The sequence below is a fragment of the Ahaetulla prasina genome, chromosome 2 (genome assembly GCF_028640845.1).
Source record: "Ahaetulla prasina isolate Xishuangbanna chromosome 2, ASM2864084v1, whole genome shotgun sequence".
Classification (NCBI taxonomy): domain Eukaryota; kingdom Metazoa; phylum Chordata; class Lepidosauria; order Squamata; family Colubridae; genus Ahaetulla; species Ahaetulla prasina.
In genome coordinates this window covers 161,327,445-161,335,478 of record NC_080540.1, presented here as the reverse complement: position 1 = coordinate 161,335,478, position 8,034 = coordinate 161,327,445, and positions in this window count along the sequence as shown.

Here is an 8,034-nt window from a genome sequence, read left to right as displayed (position 1 = left end):
AGCTTATCAAGAAGTAGATTGTCTACTTTGTCAAATGCCTTACTGAAATCTAAGTATACTATGTCCACAGCATTTCGCTGGTCTACTAATTTAGTGACTTTATCAAAGAATGAAATAAGATTGGTTTGGCATGATCTGTTTTTAACAAACCCATGCTAGCTACAAGTTATAATTTTATCTGCTTCTAGTTGTTCGCAGATCTGTTTTTTTATTATCTTTTTCAGGATCTTCCCAGGTATTGATGTTAGACTGATTGGATGCTTTTCTATAGGCCAGCGTTTCTTAAAGTGTGATCCGAGGATCCCCCAAAACACCCTGGAGAGTCCACAAAAACAAAACGACTTGCCAGATATTGAAGAAATTTGCAAAAATGTAGAACAATATCACTTCTTTTTCTTTGTTTATAAGACTTTTTCATGAATATTTTTGTGTTATTATCTAAGGGTTTAATATTGCTATTTTTATGTGATTCAGTGTTCTACACATGCATCAATGTTCATTGTTTATATGATAAATATAAATGTAACCTACACAGGCAAAAGCTCTTTTGGAATTGTCCTTAATTTTTAAACGTGGGAATCAGTCCTGAGAGCAAAGTTTGAAAAACACTGATGTAGAAAAACCAGGTACAACTTTCTACCCAACTGTTGATAGAAACTAAATGCGGTAGTTGACAAAATGTATATTTTTATTTATTTATTTATTTATTTATTATTTAAACTTATATACCGCCCTATCTCCCAAAGGACTCAGGGCGGTTTACAGGCATATAAAAACATCAATATACAAATTAAAATAATCATTAAAAGACTTATTCTAATGCCAATAATTAATAATACCAATTATTAAAAATAGAAATATAAATATTAAAATCAATTTAAAACCCCTCTAAATTTAAAAATCTAAGCCAGTCCTGCACAGATGAATAAATGAGTCTTGAGCTCGCGACGGAAGGTTCGAAGATCTGGAAGTTGACGGAGTCCTGGGGGGAGTTCGTTCCAGAGGGCGGGAGCCCCCACAGAGAAGGCCCTTCCCCTGGGCGTCGCCAGACGACACTGCCTAGCTGACGGCACCCTGAGGAGTCCCTCTCTGTGAGAGCGCACGGGTCGGTGAGAGGTATCTGGTCGCAGTAGGCGGTCCCGTAGATAACCCGGCCCTATGCCATGGAGCGCTTTAAAGGTGGTCACCAAAACCTTGAAGCGCACCCGGAAGGCCACAGGTAGCCAGTGCAGCCTGCGCAGGATGGGTGTTATCACGGGAGCCACGAGGGCTCCATCTATCACCAGCGCAGCCGCATTCTGGACTAACTGTAGCCTCCGGATGCCCTTCAAGGAAGCCCCATGTAGAGAGCGTTGCAGTAATCCAGGCGAGGCGTCACGAGGCGTGGTGACCGTGCATAGGGCCTCCCGGTCCAGAAAGGCGCAACTGGCGCACCAGGCGAACCTGGTGAAACGCTCTCCTGGAGGCGGCCGTCAAATGATCTTCTAGAGACAGCCGTTCATCCAGGAGGGCGCCTAAGTTGCGCACCCTCTCCATCGGGGCCAATGACTCGCCACCGATGGTCAGCCGCGGATTTAGCTGACTGTGCGGGATGCGGCATCCACAGCCACTCTGTCTTGGAGGATTGAGCTTGAGCCTGTTTCTCCCCATCCAGACCCGTACGGCCTCCAGACACCGGGACAGCACTTCGATAGCTTCGTTGGGGTGGTCCGGTGTGGAAAAGTACAGCTGGGTGTCATCCGCATACAGCTGGTACCTCACACCGAACCCACTGATGATCTCACCCAGCGGCTTCATGTAGATGTTGAACAGAAGGGGCGAGAGGATCGATCCCTGCGGCACCCCACAAGTGAGGCGCCTCGGGGCCGACCTCTGCCCCCCTGTCAACACCGACTGCGACCGGTCGGAGAGATAGGAGGAGAACCACCGGTAAACGGTGCCTCCCACTCCCAATCCCTCCAACCGGCGCAGCAGGATACCATGGTCGATGGTATCAAAAGCCGCTGAGAGGTCTAATAGGACCAGGGCAGAGGAACAACCCCTATCCCTGGCCCTCCAGAGATTTTGACTGAATATAAATCAAATAAATAAATTAAACCACATACTACTTCAGGAGGAAGACCTGGTGGTCTTAATATGGCTTTCTTCTGATCAGACTATGAAAACCATTTGATTTCAATGGGCTATGAAAGAGTGGTGGTGAGATGTTTTATATTAGTCTGGTTTATTTTATTATGCCTTTATACTATGGTATATTTTATATATCGTGTGTGTGTGTGTGTATTTATGTATATATATGAATAGAAGATCTATTTTTCTCCACAACCAACATCAGCAACATATAGTCAGCTTGTTGAGTGTGTGCATGTATACATGGACACATGTGCATGCCAAAGAATTTCCAAAAGGCCCCCTCTACTAGTGGTTGTTAAATTTGGAAGTTATCAGCTTCATTTTCCATTGCATCCTGAAATACTGTTATGGAAATTTAAATGGCATCTCCTAGATCTTGCTTTGCTTGCTGATCAGGCAATGACAGATAAAAATATGAAGGGGAGTGGGTGTTAAAAGTTATTGATGGACTTTTGGAACTAAGGCTCTGTGGTGATTGACTGAGGATAATGTGTACCAACAGAGTGTAGCTTTGTGTTAGAAAATGTTACAGGATGCTTCCTTGAAAATCCAAGAGCGTAGTCATTTTTTTTTCTCATTGTAAGCATTTTGTCCAATGTATAATATAGATTAAATGGACAAGCACCTTTTTTTCATAATTCTGAAAGCAGCATATAAATCTTGCCTACTTTTTATTTGATTTGTAGAAAATGGAAAAAAAGAGAGCAGAGAGATCTTAGGTATTATAAGACAATAAAGCCTGAAGTTAGATGTAGCAATGAATAACAGGCAGAAGTAGCACTAACAGTGAAATAAGACATGTAAGACTGAGCTTCTGCAGAAGGGAAATCATAAGTGGTTAAGCCTCGTACAGGCTTTTCTTTAGCTGTTCCTAAGCCTAAGGAAATAAATAGATTTCTATACACTGCAGAGTGTACAATCAGGCTGAGAAGAGATGAGCAAGCAAGGATACATTATAAACCATTCTCATCTCCCCAAATCCTAGATACCTTGATCTCACTCCTGGCATATTTCTGAGTAGATGTGAATGAAACTCGAACTGGGGGCCAGAGGATGTTTTTTTTTCTTCCCCTAAAGGTCGTTTCCTATTTGAAGCCAGTTCTCCTTCCTATAAGCCAGGAATAGGGAACTATAGCCCTTTTATGACTTGTGGACTTCAACTTCCAGAATTCTTGAGCCAGCCATCTTGACTTTCTTGCTGGTTCAGGGATTCTAGGAGTTAAAAATCCACAAGTCGTAAAGGGGCCAAAGTTCCCCACCTCTGCTCTGAGCATAAGAGGGGGTGTCTGCTTGATTTTGAAGAAGGAAGGTGTTGCTTTCTATACCTTTGCTCACACGCTGAATTAAACCTCAGTTTCTTTAACCAGAGCCTATTGCAGTAATCCCAGCTGACTGGATTCACCTAGCACACTAAGCCTTAAAACATGGTTTATAACCATATATTAACTTGGACACAAGCAAAGCACATTATAGTTTAATGTGTTGTGTGAATTAGGTCTCTGTGTAATGGATAAAGCTGTTCCGGGAAGGATGGATGAAATTTATAGTCATAGAAATACTGTAGGTCAATAAATTACAGAGAAAACAAGCCAAAATCAGTTGTGACCCCCTAACCCCAGCTTTCTCAACTGGGATTTGCAAGGGTCTCTAGGGATTCTGCGAGCTATCATGATGTGGGGGGGGGAATAAACATTGCTTCTTGAACTTCATGGACTGCGCAATGCAAAAAGCTCACCTTGGTAAAAAATTTATGTGCTGTGATTCATATGCTCATCTGCTGCTTTATTGCTGTTGTAAAGGTTATAAAACACAAGAGTATATAGGTTAGAAGTGAATGGTCTTGTGAAATTCCATATTTTATGATTTTTATGCAAGACTTTCTGAGACCTTACAATTATTCCAGCAGTTAGTCTTGGCATTATTTCTCTCAGCCCAGATATGTGTACTTCAACTCCCAGAATTCCCTAGCCTGCTGGCTAGGGAATTCTGGGAGTTGAAGTCCATGCCTCTCAAAAGTTAACAAGTTTAAGAAACACTGCTCTAGGATGAAAAGGTTAAGAAAGGCTGTTCTAACCCAAGCATATTAAAGTCTATAAGTTCTGAAGCCATAATTGCAATACAACATATAGACTGATTTTACTATCAGTGCTAAGCCATGATACAGTTTCCTTGCTTGTTTGTGGCTTAGTGCATCTGATTAGCCCCAACCACTGAGATTTTAAAAATCATACTTTATGGTTTATTGTGATGCATGATTGGAGCTAGTTGTGGTTTATTTCAGAAACTACAATTAAACAAATCACAGTTTAATATTTGGTAAATTCTCTATCCTATGAAAAGCTGAATTAAATGATGTAGAGCAAGGGTGTCAAACTCATGGCCCGCCGGCCGGATGCGTCATGTGCTGGCCACGCCCACCCCTAGTTTAGCAAAGGGGAGGGAAGTCCCGATATGTCATGTGATGATGATGTGATGTGAGTTTGATACCCCTGATGTAGAGTGAGATACCATACAGCAGGCAACATGTGCCCATCCAGTCAAATCAGGAGAAGGCCTGCTGAAATTTCCCTTTACTCCTGTATTTTGTGGGGTGTGAGAGAAGTTAATGCTCCTGCTCAGGTCAGGAGGGGCTTGACTTGGTGATCAAATACTACCCCTTTTTTCATGTATGTGGCTTTGGAAGAACAAATTTGATTCAATTAGAATAGAGCTTGGAGATCTTCTAGCCCAGGGGTCTCCAACCTTGGCAACTTCAACACTTGTGGACTTCAGTTCCCAGAATTCCTCAGCCAGCAAAGCAAAGCTGGCTGAGGAATTCTGGGAGTTGAAGTCCACAAGTCTTAAAGTTGCCAAGGTTGGAGACCCCTGTTCTAGCCCACAGGCTGGATGTGTCATGCAATGATCACGCCCACACCTGGTTTAGCAAAGGGGAAAAAAGTCCCGATACATCACGTGACACCGCTGTGACGACTTGAGTTTGACACCCCGGTTCTAGTTCGGCCCCCTGCTCAAGCAGGAGACCCTATACCAGTGATGGCTAACCTTTTCCTGACCGAGTGCCCAAAGCGTGCGTGCCTGAAGCCCCAAAATGCAATGTGTGCATGGCCCCCATGCATGTGCCCCACCCACCCACCCACCCCGCGCATGCGTGGCAGACTCAAAGACCAGCTGGCTGGTGGGAGGCACGCATGCATGTGCGGCAGAGCTGAATTGGGGCAATGACTTGTGTGCCCACAGAGAAGGCGCTGTATGCCACCTCTGGCATGCCTGCCATAGGTTTGCCATCATGGCCCTATACCATTTCAGACAAGTGGCTGTCCAGTCTCTTCTTAAAAATCTCCTGTGATGAAGCACCTACAACTTCTGAAGGCAAGTTGTTCCACTGGTTAATTGTCCTCACTGTTAGGGAGTTTGTCCTTAATTCTAGGTTGCTTCTCTCCTTGATTAGTTTCCATCCATTGTTTCTTATCTTCTGTGCTTTGGAAAATAAGTTGACCTCCTTCTTCCTGTGGCAATCCCTCAAATACTGGAATATTGCTGTTATGCCACCCCTAGTCCTTCTTTTCTCCAGACTAGCCATATCCAATTCCTGCAATCGTTCTTTGTATGTTTTTGTCTCCAGACTTTAATCGTCTTAGTTGTTCCTTCGCACTTTTTCCAAAGTCTCAACATCTTTTTCCCTTCCGCATCCTGCATGTGATCATCTCCATATGCCTCACATTTTTAAAACTGAGCTTCTTAAGTGGTTCAAATGTGTGCCTTACAGGTAGTTCAAGGTTTTGTGTTATTTATTTTTTTCCTGGTTTAATTCAAGGGCCCAGAGAACCCTTGAAAATCCAGTGAGGTAAAGAGTTATATTTGCACTGCGCAGTCCATCATGCAGGCACAGATTAAAGAGCGTTTGCCTCCTACAAATCCTGGAGCAAAAATCTATTTTTAGCCCCTCAGCATTCTGAAACCTTGGCCAGCATTAAGGAATGGAGCCTGCTACCAACATGACATCCACGCCTGTTTCCCCTGGCAGCAATGTGATCCAAGGAGAGTATCCATTTCCTTGCCCCATATTATTGGACTGAATATAGGGAGGGGGAGGAAGGATAGAGAAAGGAGCAATAAATATATTTCCGGGGGAGGGAGGGGACTTTTAATAACAAATGTCATTTTTTTTTTAAGTTAACATAATCTCATTTAGAGCTTCTGTAAAAATATGCTGTATTTGGGCTCATTTCTACCATTACGCAATGGGGAAATTACTGTAGATGGCAGACTCAGTCTGTTCTTTCTGAGTTCTACTTACCCTGGAGAACAGACTGGGTTCACTTGGATCTGTCATAAAATGGTCCGTTCTGGATTTGGCTTAATGTGATTTGTATGAAAAGAATATGTATTTAATGAACCTGTATGCCGTCTCAGCCACAGAGGCAAGTCTAGGCTGCTTATCGGTGTGTGTATGTGTGCCTTGCTTTGAGTCAGTATTAACTGCCGGCAACCATCTTGACTAATCCCTGATGTTTTCTTGGCAAGGTTTTTCAGATGTGGTTTGTCCTTGCCTGCTTCTTAGGGCTGAGCGAGACTGACTGGACCAAGGTCATACAGCTGGTTTTGTGCTAATGTGGGACTTAACCACTATACCAAAATTGGATCTAAAGTGCTTTAGATATCCTATTTTTCTTTTTAATGTCAGCTTTTCCAGTCATTATTCCCCCCCCCGAATGGTTCTATTTTAACGATTCTAGTTTTTACTCCATTTTTATTCTATTTTTATCTTTTTTTAAAAAAAACATTTCTATTGTGTGGTGTTACATTTTCAGCTTTTAAAATGTTTTTTGCAAGGTTTGTACAAAAAAATCGGACATAAGGATTCCACGTTCGGTGAATACGTGCACAGGAAATGCTTCTGGTAAATCACAGATCCCCATAATCGGCAGCGCATGTTCCCTAAAAATATTCAAAATACCGCTTGTGTCAGAATAATAGGTTTGCTTCTAACAGTGATTCACTCCTCTCCCCGGCTATATAAAGAAAATCTGGGGCTCCAGTACGAAGAGCGGAGCCTGTATATGTAAGCATCTGCGTCAAGGACAGAGGCCTTGCATTTCTGGTGGCTGTTGGCACCTGGCCAAGCAGCTTGGTGCATGATATAGTAACAAATCGGCCTTTTCTCTTCTGATGAGATGGCAAGAATGCAATTCTGTTCGACAGCTGAAGGTCAAAAGAAAAACAAAAGCTGAGCAGCTGAATCCTGTGCTCTTTATTTTTTGCTTTCATCCTGCGGTCTTGAAATGGCTCACAGGGAATCTTTTACTTTTCTTGCACCTTCTCGGTCTCCTTCTTGGAAGTTGAAGGTGTGACGATGCCATTTGACGGGAAGGAGATTAGGGGGTGGGAGGTCATCCCAAGTATAGTTGTTGTGGATACAGGGAGATTTGAACCCTGTCCATCCTTATTCAACTCCCCTATTATGATCCGCGCTGGTTCCTTTACCTTATTAGGGCAAGGTAAAGAAAGAAAACAGATGCACTGCATAAGATCTTATCGGCAAAGCAATTGAATTTCACAATGTTGTAGTGCCGTCTCTGGGGAAATAAATTTTCCTCTGGCGTGTTTATTGTAATTGTGACTGCTAGATGGAACAGGCTTGTACGAATGACATAATCACTTCGTGGCTATGCCTCTGCCATCATCCCAACAATTCACATACACACACACCCCACACACAGCATGTTGCCTGCTGTCTTTATCTCAAAGGGCCGCTTTAAGACAGGGTAATTCAGCCTCATGTTAGTGCCTCAAACTCCCAAAGGTGACATCTGTCTCCCAGCCCCACCCTTGACTGTCCTGCACCAGTTGGTTACTACAAGGTTTACAACAAAATGCCATGCTGGGTTTACAGCTAGGTGG